The 15522-nt window shown below is 45.9% G+C and overlaps 1 protein-coding gene across 7 annotated transcripts in view; it reads left to right on the top strand.

Annotated features, from left to right (window-relative positions):
• The first annotated feature begins 1206 nt into the window (after positions 1-1206).
• LOC125760417 (low-density lipoprotein receptor-related protein 2) overlaps positions 1207-15522 on the top strand; it is a 43290-nt gene continuing 28974 nt past the window's right edge. Inside the window, exon 1 of one of the 7 annotated variants that reach the window (XM_049424780.1) lies at positions 1207-1383. The gene's annotated coding sequence lies outside the window, so the exon portion shown is untranslated. Of the gene's footprint in view, positions 1390-13964; positions 14590-15522 lie in introns of those variants that run through there. The other 6 variants (XM_049441538.1, XM_049420503.1, XM_049422215.1 and 3 more) reach the window with 6 other exon arrangements.

The following is a 15522-nucleotide window of genomic DNA, read 5'->3' as shown; positions in this document are numbered from 1 at the left end:
CGACTCTATCGATTAGGCAGCGTAAAGGTAAAATCGTTCCGCAACCGATGCGCTGACCACTGACGCACGCAGGCCGTAAAGTTTGGACAAGGAAACGTAGTAACGTCGCGAAAGCTGTCATTCCACTCGGTACCGTGGAGGGATTCCCATGATTGGTGGAGATATAGATACACTCGATACAACAGTAGTCAATGGAGCGCGAACCATCCCGATCATTTGTTCGTTCGCGTTGCGAAAACAACTGCTAAGCTTTCCCTCTTCCTCTCAATGTCACTTCTCGCGTCATATATGTTGCTGGAACTCACCGTCTCATGTAGTGCCTGCGGGATTACAGTGGCTCAGAGGGGGATATAAGGTTACCTAAATCAAAATCCGATCGAACGATCGTGATGCTAATGGGAATGGTAATGGATGTAGTACTAACAATACTACTGCCTATATACTACCCAATATACACGGTACCTCATCAAATGCCTTTATAATGCATTCTAATTGGATGTGATAAATTTGTTTTCCTTTTCAAATTAAATTTATCCTTCAACAAGTCACCTAAAAATGTGAACTACCATTGGAGCAAATTCGACTCTATAACTTTCAACTATAAACGATGGTGTACCTGTATTCGATATAATAGTATCGAGGAGTACTTGCCACAATCCTCCAAAAAGTCACATAAAATTGTGAACTACCATCTCGAGCAAAGTCGACTCTATAACTTTCAACTATAAACGATGTTGTACCTGTATTTGACATAATAGTATCGAGGAGTACTTGCCATAATGCCATATTTTTCCTTCTCTGAATGGCAATTCACAATACCAAACAGTCGCATTTGCTCCATTCTTCGTTCGAGTACACCCTCAAGGGTTGTTTGTTCTCTTACTTCGCTTTCTGTACTGCTGGATATCGCGTACGTGTAACACTCCGGGTTTTGTTCTTTTCTCCACGAATACGTATCATCTACATCAGCATCCGTATTAGGTTGTGAGCGTCCCAGTAATTGCGCGATTTTCCTTACTCGCGAGTACCTACCCCCATTATGAGTTCCCTTGAATGAGGTGCGATGAGAATGTGTAATGATGCTGCGAGTGTCCGCCTATGGGTTATGTGATGCCCCCCCTCCACACACTACCAGACGAGAAGTGGGGGGGGGGGGCGCAACCCCCTGTACCACGTTGCGTACTGCTACGGTGGATTCAGCGCAACTCGCGCTGGTACTCTTCTCCAGTTGCTTCTGAGACGCTTGCGCAAACGGTCGCGCCGTTCCGCCGGAAAAAAAGAACGGTACGGCCCCCAAGTCACTTCGGTGGTTGTTGAGGCGAACAAGAAGTGTTATTTTGTTTTTTTTTGTTTGTAGGTGTGTACCTGCGTGCATGTGTTTGTGTGAGTGTATGTGAGCGCGCAATTAAATGGTGGTTGTGCCAAGGGGTGGTCACGGGTTTTCGTGTGTGTATTGAATCTGCTTGCTGGTAGCTAACAGACCAAAAGCCTAAGCCGTGTACCAAACTGCCATTCGATACAGGTTCCAAGCATCTTTTGCCTTTGCTTACATCTTCCGCTTGCCACACCTGGTACCAGATGCAGATTTGTGTGTGAAGGCACCCCGTGCCCGTGTAGAAGTCTGCGGACGAAACGAACGAAGTGTTTAGCAGCAGCGAAAGAAATCTCAAAGCTCAACGATAAAAAGGACATCATTCCCCCAACGAATATCCATTCCCCGATCATACTACATCACAGCTTTCTAGCACTATCTCTTCCCGTCCCAGATATCTATTGCTTTATCTCCAGTTGTTTCAGTACTTTAGCACGGAAGAGAGCTTCTCTTGTTTCTCAACTCCGTTGCGTGATCTCGTGTGTCGCTGCTTACCTGCCGTAACTCACAGAACTCGACCATCAACTAATCATCCACAACATCCGATATTGAACAGTACTGATCGGATGCTTATCAGCATCCAGGAGATGGTCTGACCAGGAATACGCTTTGCTGGGGGGTAAGTAGCAGTACAATTGTATTAACACAGCACGTGCGCTCATATAGCTAGCCCCAACCTGATAACTCCAACAGGTTCGGCTAATCCGTCGCCCAATTGATCGTTCTAGGGAGTTTGTTAATTGAAGTATGTGAAGTGTGTCTTTGTTTTTGTTTTGTTACTTTTTTCAATTTTAGCCTTATCATATAATCTCTCTCTCTCTCTCTCTCTCTCTCTCTCACTCTCTCTCTCCCTCTTATCGCTCTGTTTTTTTCTCTTCCTTATATTTCATGTCACGTTCTGATCCACTCACGCGTACTTACCTGCGTTTATCTTTTATCTGTGTCCGTTTCGTTGCGTGTCCTCCTTTGCGTGACCCCACACACAACCACACATACACACATCCCCCCCCCCCTCGGGCCGCTTCTATCCCGTCTTTTGCGCTTTCTTTTTACACGTTTGTTGCTCCTTCTTGTTCTTCTTGCTTTTCCCTTGTTGCGTTCTCCCCCAGGCGGCTGGGGAGTGTCCCACGTGATCCAGTCAATCCAGGGAAATGTGTGCACTCGTCACCGTGTGGTGCTCTGTACGTTGTTCCGTTCTACTTTCTGCCATCTACTTTAGACATTCCGCTGAGCCTGTGTCTCCATTTCTTCATGCTCTGTTTTACGTTCTTTCTCACCTCCCTCCCCCCATGTCTCTCTACTCTTGCTCTTTCTCTCTTTGTTTCGTTCTTCCTCGTCTGGGCAACGGGTTTTGGAGTTTCATCTTAAACTTCTTCCAAACGCTCCATCACACATTGGGGAGCTTTGGTGTTTTCTGTGTGTTCTCCACCATAACATGGAGAACTGTGGCTCTGTGGTGGGTTTAATGTTTTTTCCCCTTCTTTTATTACTTTAACTACGCCTTTGCCTCTGTACCGGTCGTCACCGATCGTGACATTGCGTAGAATGAATTTTGTCCATATTTGGTTTCTCTCAAACATTCAACCAACTCATCATTTGCGGAACTGCTCTTCTTGGAGCTTTAGATGTGTCGTTGCTTTAATGGCGATTGGTTGCAAATTAATCTAGCAATTGGATTTTGGACTGTCCACCAATATCTGACGTGTCTATGATTCCTTGGGTTTTCGATACAACCTTGAATATTGTGTTCCAACACTAGCGATATTGGAGTTAGGCTCTCTGAAGAACGTTTATAAACGATGTCTTTAGGCAAGAGTTGCCTCTCACTAAACCAGAATATCACCGATCCAAAAACGCATCCCGGTAGTGAACCATTTTCCTTTGCGAGTGCGCTCGTGCGTTACCGAAACGTTACGCGGGCGTTATACTCTTGACATCCGCAATTACCGCTTGGCGACGGTGTTGGAAAGCAAACACGCACACGTACCACCAGGGTTCAAAAACCTAACCCCCCCTTCCCCACCCTTACCCCATACAATTCACCCGTTCCTTCCCTCTGGTTACTCTGGCTTCTCAAGCCCGGCCAAAAAGGCCAACGTGACATGGAAAATAAGAAAGTTCCTTCGCGCATCGCGTCACGCTCGGTAGGCAAATATCTATCCAACGTTTTCGTGTCTGATTTTTGTTGCCGCTGTTGTTGGGGAGCTTTTTTGTTGTTGTTGTTGTTGTGTTACTTCTTTTGCTCTCCTACTCCACACACAATCGAACGTCATCATTGTCGTCGCTGAAGTAGTTGTCTGTTGTGTCTTGTGGCTTTCCAGCATATGTATCTAGCGCCGATTCTCTGCCGGGGCATTCGTGCGTGAAGTCATCCGGGTTGCGCGGAACGGTGTGGTCTGCACCAGAAGCAGCAGCTGAAACAATTGTGTTCGTTTCGGGTTTGCGATTTGGGTTCGATTTTGGTGGATCTTCCTTACAGAGATCTGGAATCGACCCGGGGCGGGGGGAACTGTTGGGAGTGGCGTAAAGCAATCGAAACTTTTTCGCTTCATTAGCATACCGGTGGCAAATGGTTAATAAGCATATGGTCAAGGGATGTCTCTACCTGTTGCCGATCGTTTGATCGAGCTATAGAAACCCTCTTTGCATTTGATGGCGAGCGAAACATTTTATTGGCCGGTATCGTGCGGATAGTTCCGGAAGTATCAATCGACCAACACCAAAAGGGAACATAAATGAATACTACAATAAATACGGGACAAGCTGTGTGAGCTATGTCTGTTCATAAGAGGCTTGTTGAATCACTTAGATGGAGGACATATTGAACGAAGTCCTTTTTGGTTTCGTGAGTGTCTGAGAAGTCTGTTCACATTTTTGTTGGGGAAGTATCCCGATAACTACGGATTATGTCTTCTGCATACTTACAGACGCTAAGAGGAGTAGTCGAGTCTGACCTATACCGTAAGGTTTATTATGATCACGATACAATGAACCTGCCGGTGAGATTGTTATACTGTTCTACACATTTTTTTGTTGTTGCTATTTTTCCCGACTCCCAATGTAGCAATGACTAGCCAAAGTGGAATCAAGTGGAACGCTGCTTGGAAGATGAGTACGCTGTCGGCAGTAGTACCAACAACAAAAACCCCACACAAACAAACAAATACTAATGGTACCATTGTCAGTTGTGTACCGGTGGATATACAATATGGACGCGGATTGTCGAGACAAATCCGTGATGAATGCAAACAATAATATAATGTCAGATTGTGGTTGTGTCTGCCGCAATGGGTCTGGGCAGAAGATGGAGGGGTTCGTCGGTAGACAGGTTTAAGCTGTACAAATGCAAAGCTACAGCATAGAGCGCTTCTCCCATAGTGCTCGGAGACGATATATTGTGCTTTAGCTTAGCGTCTCTACACTGTTAAGCGTGCTGTTGGTTTTAGAATAAAATATTCACAAGCAGGATGATATTGCCCAACATGTGGAACAGCATATCTAAAAAATTAGCGAAAAAGACGTAAATTTATCTTAAAGTCACCACACGGGCGCATACAAATAGATGACACGGATGGGGAAATACACAGACACATTTGCGGTTCAACACACAAGTTAATATGTGCGTTGCTTATTTTTTTTTACTTTTATCGTGATGTTGAGTGTGTGTTTGTTTTTTTTTCTATCGTGAATATAAGACGCCATCGTTACCTGTGACGCTGAGCTGGAGCTGAATGGATCGAAGTGTTGAAGTGGACCGAACGAACTTAAAACTCCCTTCGGTCGGGCTCTGGGAAGAGCGATGATGACGATGATGTACGCTGTAGAGATGAGCGAAAGATAGAGATGTTGATGTGCTGCTGAGTGGTACAGCATCCAGCTTCTTCTACGCGCCGTCACATTTCGCTCAGTTTGTGCACTCTCGCAATATAACCCGACAGCGCTGTAAATCCGTACGGGCTGGGCGGCGCGGAATAGACAAGCGAGCGGATGTGAGCGGTTGTGGAGAGGTCATTCCGGAAAGTCAATCCCGTCAATTGATGGTGGACTCCGTCCGTTTCGTGGACGACCGCGGAGGGGTGGGAAGGGGGAGTGGCAGAAACTCCAATTAACAGATTTTCGCCCCCTTGCCTTCGGTAAGGGCGGAAGTGAGGGTATGGGACAGGGTTACGAGGGAAAAAAGGAAAGGAAAGCAACTGGTGGTGACAACACGGCCCAAGGCCTTCGGCAACGCGGTGCAATGAAAGCAGAAGAAACGGAACAGTGAGCGAAGCAGGAGCGAATGAGAGAGATGAATGAGCTGCGTACGAGTGTTAGCAACATAATAATGGGTTGCGTGCTTAATGCTGCGCTCCTTTGCCCATCGCAAATTGTGCCATTGGCGGGAGACACACTGGTGAAGAATGTCGTGCAGTACAAGACCTCGCAGTACAGGGTAATGCAGTACCAGGCAGCAGTTTGGTTGCATCCGATGCATCCGTAGTCCGCGCTCACCCGTCTAAAACCAGCAATGGAACGAATGATTCCATTCATCCCGGAAAGTGCCCGACTGTGAATGAGTCCGCATGAGTGCAAAAAGGCCTAATCTAAGCGATAGCGGAAGAGAGCGAGAGATATCTTTGATTGGAGGTGCAGGAACTCTTTCTGCAAAAAACCGGGACGACTGCTCAGTAAAACTAGGTCCACGAAGATTCAAGAAATCAACGTTAGACGTAAGAATAGGGTCCCTTGGCGAACACCAAACATCACCAAGCGCACAGCAAATATACACGAACCCGGGGTAGAATGGCAAAATGGGGACCGTTGGTGGTATATACGGTGGAAAAAACATAAAAGATAAGCAAAGAGTTGGCGGTGGTGGAAGAGAGTTGGCACGGATGATCTGAAATAATAGTTGGAGAAAGATCTCGAACCTAGACAAGCGCTCCGAGGCGGAAACCTGGATCGATAAACATCAACCGAGAAGACGTTCCAAACCACACGGACACTGACGGTGTCCAAAGCAACCGAGAAGATGTAACGAAATCGAAAAACCAAAAAAAAAAGGAAAGAAAGAGAAAGCCTCCACATCTCGGGAAACTGCCGAGACCTACGGCACGTCTTCAAACTTTCGAGTCTTCTATATCAGCGCCAGTAGTAGTTATAGAGCATCACACTGTTGCAACGTTTGGCGAAATTCATCCGATGCCGAAACGAGGCTGAATGTGGTGCAACATTTTTGGAGCCTTTTTTTCTCCCTCTAGTGTTGGATGGAGGAAGATTTGGTCGACAATAGTCGTGATCGTTCGCTAGTCGCACACATCCCGTGTGCTGTGGACAATTGATGCTGGAGAAATGATTGGAGATGGAAAAAAGGTGATGGTGGGCAAAAACGATGGTTTGTGGATGGTGGTGTAATTTCAAGCGAGAAAAAGAAAAACATACGCGTATATACACGTATACACCGCACCGGTGGACGTTGGCACAACTTGTGGGGATGGGGGATGGCCACGGCGAATGCGCAAATGGCAGAATAGGAGATCAAAACAGGACATACAAAGATCAACGACCATAGATGGCCATAGTGCCATGGGCTTTTGCTTTCCTCTTTCTCATTTCTCGGTCTCTTGCCTTTCCATTTCTTTCTTGGGTCTGTGCGACGGCTCCAACTCAACTCTCGGACACACAAAACTTGCGGACCCGGACCCTCAGGGTTGCCGGAGGCCCTATGGCGAAACGCATTAGACGCAGCGTGCCTATTATACCTAACCGTTTTTTTGTCTTCTCTTGTTTCTATATCGTACCAATCTTTCTGGCGTGGAGTTCAGGTTCGAGGTTCCACCCTCGATCGATAGACTGTGCGTGTGTGTGTGTGTGTGTGTTCCTGACCGTGGAATACGCGTGTAAACATGCTAGTCGTCGTGCTTTTCTCTTTTTTCCGTGTTGGCCCCACACGCAACCACCTTGAAAAACGTTGAACCTCAGCTGTCAGACACGGACAGAAAGATGTCTTGGGTCCTTTGAGCAGCTTCAGGGAAGTGTACAAACGAAGACGTGATTGAATTGCAATTTAATTGCACAACAAAATACGAGGAAGATTTAGAATTTTAAATACGCTCTTGCTCATGCGCCAGTGAGTTGAAGAGGAAATGTGTGATTAGTGTATACTACTGGGAAGCTAAGAATTTATTACTATCTCGCTTTGAACGATGCGCGCGCTACGCGTTGTACCTCCACAGGGTGTCTGAAACAAGGGCCTCCAGTGGGGAATTCCCATCTAATTCATCGTAAACCTTTTACCAGTTGGATGTCCGACGGTGGCGGAAAGTTCACCTTCGGCATTTGTTTGTCACACGATAGAGGAGCCGTTTGAAGGTCGTACCTCCGGGAGCTTCTAGATATTTCGCAACCAGTTGCAAACCCGGCGCCACGTAAGATTGCACCCTAAATTACTCATTTCGCACTGTGGCGCGATTAATGGCGAGCGGCCAAACTGTTGGTCTACCGGACACTTCTATGCTCCTGCGGCGTTGGACAAGATGGCGAACAGTTGTGACCGACAGGTCCGCAAACTCACCTGTCCCGTACGGTTGTGCGAACGTATGCGTGTACGTGTGTGAGAGCGCCCGTGTGCAGGAAAAGCAGGAGAACGAGAGCCGCTTAACCATCGATCTAGCAGCGGTTTGGAAGAATCGTTTCATCCGGTTTTTCGCGTTCGGGCTGCGACCGGATTGACCGTAGTTACCGGGCCATTACCAATACAATTAATTCTGGGATTTTGTTGTTGTTGCTGTTCGTCACACAACTCATTTATATGCGCAACCCGTGTGATACACACACAGATTCGCTCTCTCACTGACGCGACTCGCATACCGCGTCGGGAAGGTGATGGACGACTGGTGTGATCGTGACCGTGTGCGAGAAGTCCTCTGCCGTATTGGACTCGCGCAGTGCTTCGTTCGCAGGCAGGCTACTGATGTTGCAAACCGGTTTCCGATGGTGCATCATCTTCTTCCAACCTGAACACAAGACAGAACCCTGCCGCTGGACCGGTGTTTTATGGCGGTAGGTGTTGTTGGTGGGTGGGTGCAAAAAGAAAGGAAAGACTCGAGATGTGCGGAGAACGAAATATGGCGTGTGTGTGTGTTGGCAGGGATCGTGATTCCTAGTTTCGTCAAGGTCGCATCACGTGCCAGAGGACAGCTTACACCGTAGGATGTTACCTGTTCGCAAAGTGTCTGGTGCGCGCAATTGCCCGGAAACTGCTCATTTCGGACTGAGGTCAACCTGGCTGGTGGATCTTTCTGGGATGTAATTGCCTGCGAAAAGCCTGTCGTCCGTGGAGTTGGAAATAGTCGAGTTCCGCAATGTCGGTGGAGGCACATACTCACACATATCCTGAATTACAGTACAGGAAGAATGAAAAGATTTGCTGATGCAATCGTAGAAATACTTATTCCTACTGGAGATACTTCGGAATTCTTCAAGATATTCAGATATTCAGATATTCAGAACACTTCTTCAGTACTATCCAATTCGAAAGCGTCTCTTGCGAGATATTGCGTCATTTGTTGGCATCTGGCGTTTCGTAACGCCACTCATCTTCCTATTATTTGATTGCAGCAACTCTAGGGCGCCAATATCCCTCCAATATTGGCCGTGCGCGGCTCTCAGAGAAAAAAAAAAACAGTGTTGTATACAGCGTTATGGACGATTCGGGCGATCACACGATAACCGTTTGCCAGTCATCTCAGCGAGAATTTGCCGCAGTGTTGCTTCGACGTAGTTGAAACCAGCAAAACAATGTGAAATGCGTTTGCCATGTTTCGATGTACCTTTCCATTGTGTTATGAACTTACCCAAAATCCGTCGGAAAGCCCGCATACGCTGGTATGTTCGCACGCGGCCACATGTAATTTTCGCAATGCACACATTTTTTGCCGCACCTCTCCATCCTATCGCTTACCCTACGGTTAAGCAGTTGTGGGGACGGCAATCGGACAGATGCACGTGCGCAACTGCATACCGTGGGGTAAGTGCATCGATGGTTCCTGTATTGTAAAGTTAGCGTGGGAATGCCTTCGAAACATGTAATGGAAATCGCGCACTGTGCGCAAAAAGGGAAATGGGGAAAGGAAAACAACACTCGATACGAACCCAGACTTCCTCGTTTGAACACGCATTACAATACCGCGCCATTTCCCCTTTTACTTGTCTGCTTGAGGAATGATTTCGGACATTAATGAGGTGTCCGCCACAGGTCCGAAGTCAGGTTTGTGAATCACGGTGGAGATGGGTCAATTTTACCACCTTCACCAATAGCTATAAGGAACTGGCGAATGGTTTCCAGTAACGGATGTTACCTCCGCTTCTCTAAACAAGCAATCAACTACTGCATTGTCAGTAAACCACTACCCGTATAAACAAAACACCTTCCACACGGCTTCCGTCAACATTCGTCCGTACCATTGCCGGTAGCTTGAAGGTCAAACATGCAATTTTCTGCTGATTCTTACGACAGCGGTTTGTCGCCTGTCCGAATGTACAGAGAGAAGAACGGACAGGTGTACAGTGTTTTGGCCCGAAAATAGTGCTGCGTTGGACAGAAAGTGGAATCGGTTGGTGAAAGTTGGAAGGTGCGCCTTCCAACACCTGACACAACATAGAGAAAATAGTTCTTGGGCGATATGTTTCGGAATTGAAAGCGGGAAGTTTTGTACGTTGTTTACATAACACCGGAAGGTTGTTGGAGACTGATGCAGCCCATGTAGAAGCGGTTGGATGTAAGCATAACAATACCTCCTATTGCTCACCAAGTTGTTCTTAGCAATTCTGCCACCAGAATTTACACGACTACGTGGAGTGGGATATTCAGCAATACATGTTTCCCACCAGTTAACGACCTAAAGGTAGTTACCTTCCAACAGGTTAGTGATTTTGAAAGATACACAATTTTTTGGCTAGATGCTCCAGGTTCTTGAAAGGAGTGTACCGTGCACATGGATCGTACAGTTCTGCAGGCAAGATTTTGCCGGAAGGACTGTGCACTCCACATAGCAAGGAGTGGCGGCACCAGAATTCGGCGGCACTAACACTGATGTTAAACTGGGCACGAACCCAATGGTACATCCTCCACGAAATGGCATCGTTTGTACGTTTCGAGTCGTGCTGGCATTTGCTGCAGCTTCTTCGAAGCTGATGCCTTATACCGGTGACCTATGGAAATTGTTTGCGCATTGTTTTCACTGATGCAGCTGATCAGATTGCTCGGGTTTTGTAAATGCGAACCATTCTTTACCCAGTGTGAAGTTCTATCATTAGTTGGAATGTTTTTTTTTCCGCTACGCTGTAGATCAGCGTTGTCAAACACGTGGGAGTCGAATTGCAGATCTAGTGTATCGGGTACTTCTTAGGACTTTTTAGATGGAAGGATTTATTCGCATTATACTTTGCTTAGGCTATAACTCAACTTGTGATATATTATCTTAATACGTGTCATTTGGTAAAGCTTTACTGAAGTGTCAAACTCCCAAAGTTTGACATATCTGCTGTTGGCTAATGATCAACATTAGGAGGGCTTGGCAATTGCTGCAGGGAATGGTTTTGATTGGTGAGAATTTGCAAATCACGTACATACTGCACGAAGATGCCGTGCAGCTAATGACGTGAAGAAACCCAAAATGGTTTTGCTGTGATTGTGAAATAGCGCACAATGGTAATCAAAACACTTTAGCTTGAGATACTAGTGTGTACGATCTGTGAAGTAGTCGTGTTAAATGTAGCTAAGAATGGAAAGCAAAAAGAGGGAATATTTGCAATATTTTAACGTTCCATTTCCACCGTCTGCACGGAGACTCGCGCCCATGGTACACGCCCATGACGTCCGGAATATCAACCAAACCCTTCCGGATGGTGACATCAGACAGAAGACATGAAAGGCAAGTGTTGAGTTAATATTATTCCCGGGACATGTTTGAACAAGTGCAACTGGTTCTGCGAAGGAAAACCACTGCTCATCCGTTCCAGCATTGCCCTAATGTGTGGCCGGCACGATCCGGTCCACATCCCACACACAATTCCCCGCTGGCTATGTTCATTATGACAGTGTCGATTTAGATTTTAAGCGACCCAGGTTCCGTGCTACGCACGTTTCGTTGGTACGCAGGGGTCAAGTGTGCTTAATTACGCTTTCTCTTCTGTCACCCATTCACGGTCGCATCTTTCGCGCTGTTGCACGAGTTTCGGTTCTGGAATGGGAATGGGATGTAGACCTAGTTCCGCTTTCATTTCCCGCCAAACCGGTTTTGCCAGATGGTAGATTAGGACCCGGATTGGTGCACACACACACACGTGCACATTTGGTCCGCTGCACGTGTACTTCAGCCGTCCGATGACAGACGAGTACGTTCATCAATGCCGTGATAAGCAACAATGGTGATAGTTGCCCACGCAAAACCGACTGCTATTAACATTCCTGATAATTAAGTGTCGGAATGCATGCAACTTGATGCACTGAAATTTACACCCATCAAACTTTACTAACGCGCCTTACTACACCTTAATTTTGCAGCCACGTTTTTACGTCACCTTTTTCTCTCTCTCTCTCTCCATCTGGTATGTAGGTGGAATTCTCGTTAAGTGCGAAAGGGAAAGAGCAAAGAACAAAAGCCCGGATGCGCAGCGGCAGCAAGTTAGTATGATGAGATGGTCACGATAAAGCCCATCCAATCTGATGGGATGAGCTCAGTGAGGCGGTAGTTATTCGTCCCGGTGTAGTTAGTGTGCCCGCTGCAAGGGAGAGAGATAGAGAGATAGAGAGAGAAAGAGAGAGAGAGAAGGTTAAAACAAATGTAAGAAGACTCGGATTGCACGATTGTTAGTGCGCGGTACTGCACACAATTACACACTCGAGTAAATTTCCCATCATCATCATCGTTCTACCCAGTTATGCATCAAGCGAGATCGGGGAAGGGAAATAATAGTTCCGCTCCGTACTGGAATGAATGGAAAATATTCTAAAACCCCTAATGAGATTCTAAAAGTAGTACAAAAAAAATAAAAACAATTTCCAAGTGACATTTCGTTGTGTCATATTAGTAACATTTGACAGTTAGTATCTGTCAAATAAAAATGACACTACGCGGATAAGCCCGTTCGCACACACAGGGTACTAGCATTAATTATTTCTGTGCAGCTTCTCTTTCTTTTTGCAACACAATTATCAAAAATGATAAATGCATTTTATATATTTTCCACCACATACACGGTGTATACACACTAAGAACGAATTAAGAAGAAAAAAAACCCCGCACGCGATCGAAGCGGAACGGTATTGTAAATCAGTTGAAGGGGGAAGAAGTGATGAGGAACGAATGGGGCAAGAAGTGAAACAGAATTAGTTAGATCATTGTGATCTGTGTTTTTGTGTGTATGTACACGGGGTGGTTTGCGAGTGAGTGAGAGTTTAATTTTCTCTCTCCCGCTAGAGCCGACACAACAAATGGTGTACAACTAAATGTCGCTCGTGTACAGAGAAATATTTTTAGCTCATTGTACGATGTGAAACAAAAGGTAAAAATCATATATTCACAAGTAACATATCAACCAAAATGGTTAAACGATGAGGGCCCCATTAACCTTACTTTTCTACATGCTAAAAAATTCACAACACGCGCGCGGATGTGGAAATCAAACTCGTGATGGGTGTGTTGCAAAGCGGTGTACTAACTACTTACTCTATGGTAGCATCTCACGTACCAATACGTTAATACTTGATTACGTTCGTAAGAATACAAATATCTAGTATCTCACTACTAGCTAATATTATTGCTTTAAAATATCGGTTAGAAAAAGTAGTAAATACGCAACACGCTAATCGATTCAGGCTCATTCGTACGAGCAGGTGAACATGAGCGAAACGATCGATATAGAGCCCAAACTCGATCGCAAAAAAAAACTAACATGGATATAAATTCCTAGTTCATCTCTCGATGCAACGGAAACATCAAAGTGAAAGAGAAAGGCACTCAGTTGGGTGTGTGCGTGGGGGTGTGAAACCGAAGGGGGTTCGGTGTGCACCGCGCTGCTCATCACAGGCTCCCACGCAAGGTGAGCGCACTGTGAATGATCGTCACGCTGATGCACCTTCGCCCTTCGCGTTCGATGGGAAAGTATAGTAAGTGGATTTGCGCTCAACAACAAAAAAAAACGTGGATATGGGGTGAAGGGTGGATGGAGGGGGGGGGTGGTATGGGACAAAAGGGATTGTATGGGGTGGGTGGTGAGGATGATTAGTAAAGCGAAATAAAAGGGTAGAAGGGGGTTGTAAATATGGGAAGGTGATCATTTCCTCTCTCGCTCTCTTTCTTTCTCTCTTTCTCTCCTGTTTTCAAGCATTAGCTGTGAGTGTGTTTCTTATGAACTTTCGCTAAATTGGAACCCGAGCGGGTGAAGCAAAGCTCTCCATTTTGACTATTCTTTGTACAAAAGGAGGAAAGAAAAAATCATCAAACACCTTTTGACATTTAAGCCTTCTAACACTTCGAGGATGCTTTTCATCTCTTGATGCCGGTTTTTATTAGAAATTCAAAGACACTCACTCTCTCTCTCTCTTTCCTTTGTTCTTTCTCTCCTGCTCTCTGATCCAAGAGGGAGACTCCATCGTCTCGTTGATTGAGTGTTTTTGTGCCGTATGCCGGAGCCGGGTGCCGGTTTGCGGCACTCACTCCAGGGTATCGTGAGTGCTAAATGCGTGCGGTCACTCGCGCCAGTTTCACCAGCGCGCGCTCGCATGCCACTCGCGAGCTTTTCATTCTCCCCGCGACAATATACGGGTACAAACTGCTGCGTTCAGTCTTTAGCGCACCACCGGACGGATCCGATCGCGTTCCGTTCTGTCGCACTGCTGGAAAAAAAACAAACACACACACACGGACGCTCACAGACAGCCGAACGGTAGTGCGAAACGAGTGGATAGTTATAATTGTAAACGAGGTGTGTAAGGGTGTGAGGGAGAGAGAGAGAGACGGGACGGGTGTTGCAAAGTGGACATAAAACCGGGTGTGAAAAAAAGGGTTAAAGCGGAAGCGGAAAAAACTGGAAAAGAAAATTTCATTCTGAAAAAACTTCATCGCCAAATCCCGATCCACAACACGGAGCACACCGAAACCTGCCCCCCGTGTCAACGTCCATACAACAGTGCTTAGAAAAGTCAACCAGCAGTAACCAGCAAGTGGAGAAAGGTGCGTTCGGCTACTTCCGCTACCACCGTTCCGTTCAGGTTTATTGTGTTTTTTCTGTTTGAACTTTTCTGTGTCCGCGTTTTTTTTTCTCGGTTTCTGTTTTCATCCCATTGGTTTTTGTTATTGTTTTTTCGCTTCAATGAACAGACCCACACACACTTTTACATGTGTATATATATTCACAACCAATGTATGTGTGCTTAAGCGCGTGAGATTGTGTTCATCCTTCTCTTCTGCTTTCTGCTAGTGATTTTCGAGATTTTCTTCCACTTGCCTACTTGCCCAAAAAAGCATTCCTTTACACGCCTTTTTGTCAGATTGTTTGTGTGAAAGTTTTTCATATTGCGAAACGTTAGTTCTGTCGTGTAAAACAACTGCGCACTACGAATTCCTTAAGCCTGTCCCTTTTCATTCATCTGCCGTACAAAGTGACCGCCACAAACAAACAAAAAATTGAAGTCGATCCTTTTTTTGTTTTTCTCACTATTGTTGTGCTAAAAAAAACAAACAAAATCACCCAATCACAACAACAACATTCGCGTTTTGCCCTTCGCGATGTTATTGTTACGCATTTATTTAATTATTTTTAAACACACATAACGTACACAATAATTTGCGTATAAACGCGCCCACACCCACACAAACACACACACACACACATACTTTCCGGCTTTTTGATGCTGTCAAGTGTATGCGCATATATGTGTGTGAGTCAATGGCAAGCCGTTCTCGCTTGTCTTCGGCAACGGGGTTCGTCGCTTTTCGTTTGTACCAGCGTTTGAGTTCTTTGATTCGATTTGACGTTTGCGCACGGTTTCGTTGCGTTTGTGATTGTGCGAGAAATTCGAAAAGTGGAAGAAAAACACGGTTAAGGTTAATAATAGGAACTAAACAAAATGCTTCATCATCTTTCATTTGTGGGAAGGCGGGCGG

Source organism: Anopheles funestus, chromosome X (genome assembly GCF_943734845.2).
Source record: "Anopheles funestus chromosome X, idAnoFuneDA-416_04, whole genome shotgun sequence".
Lineage (NCBI taxonomy): Eukaryota > Metazoa > Arthropoda > Insecta > Diptera > Culicidae > Anopheles > Anopheles funestus.
The sequence above is the reverse complement of the archived record's forward strand: the minus strand, read 5'-3'. Positions and strand labels throughout refer to the sequence as shown.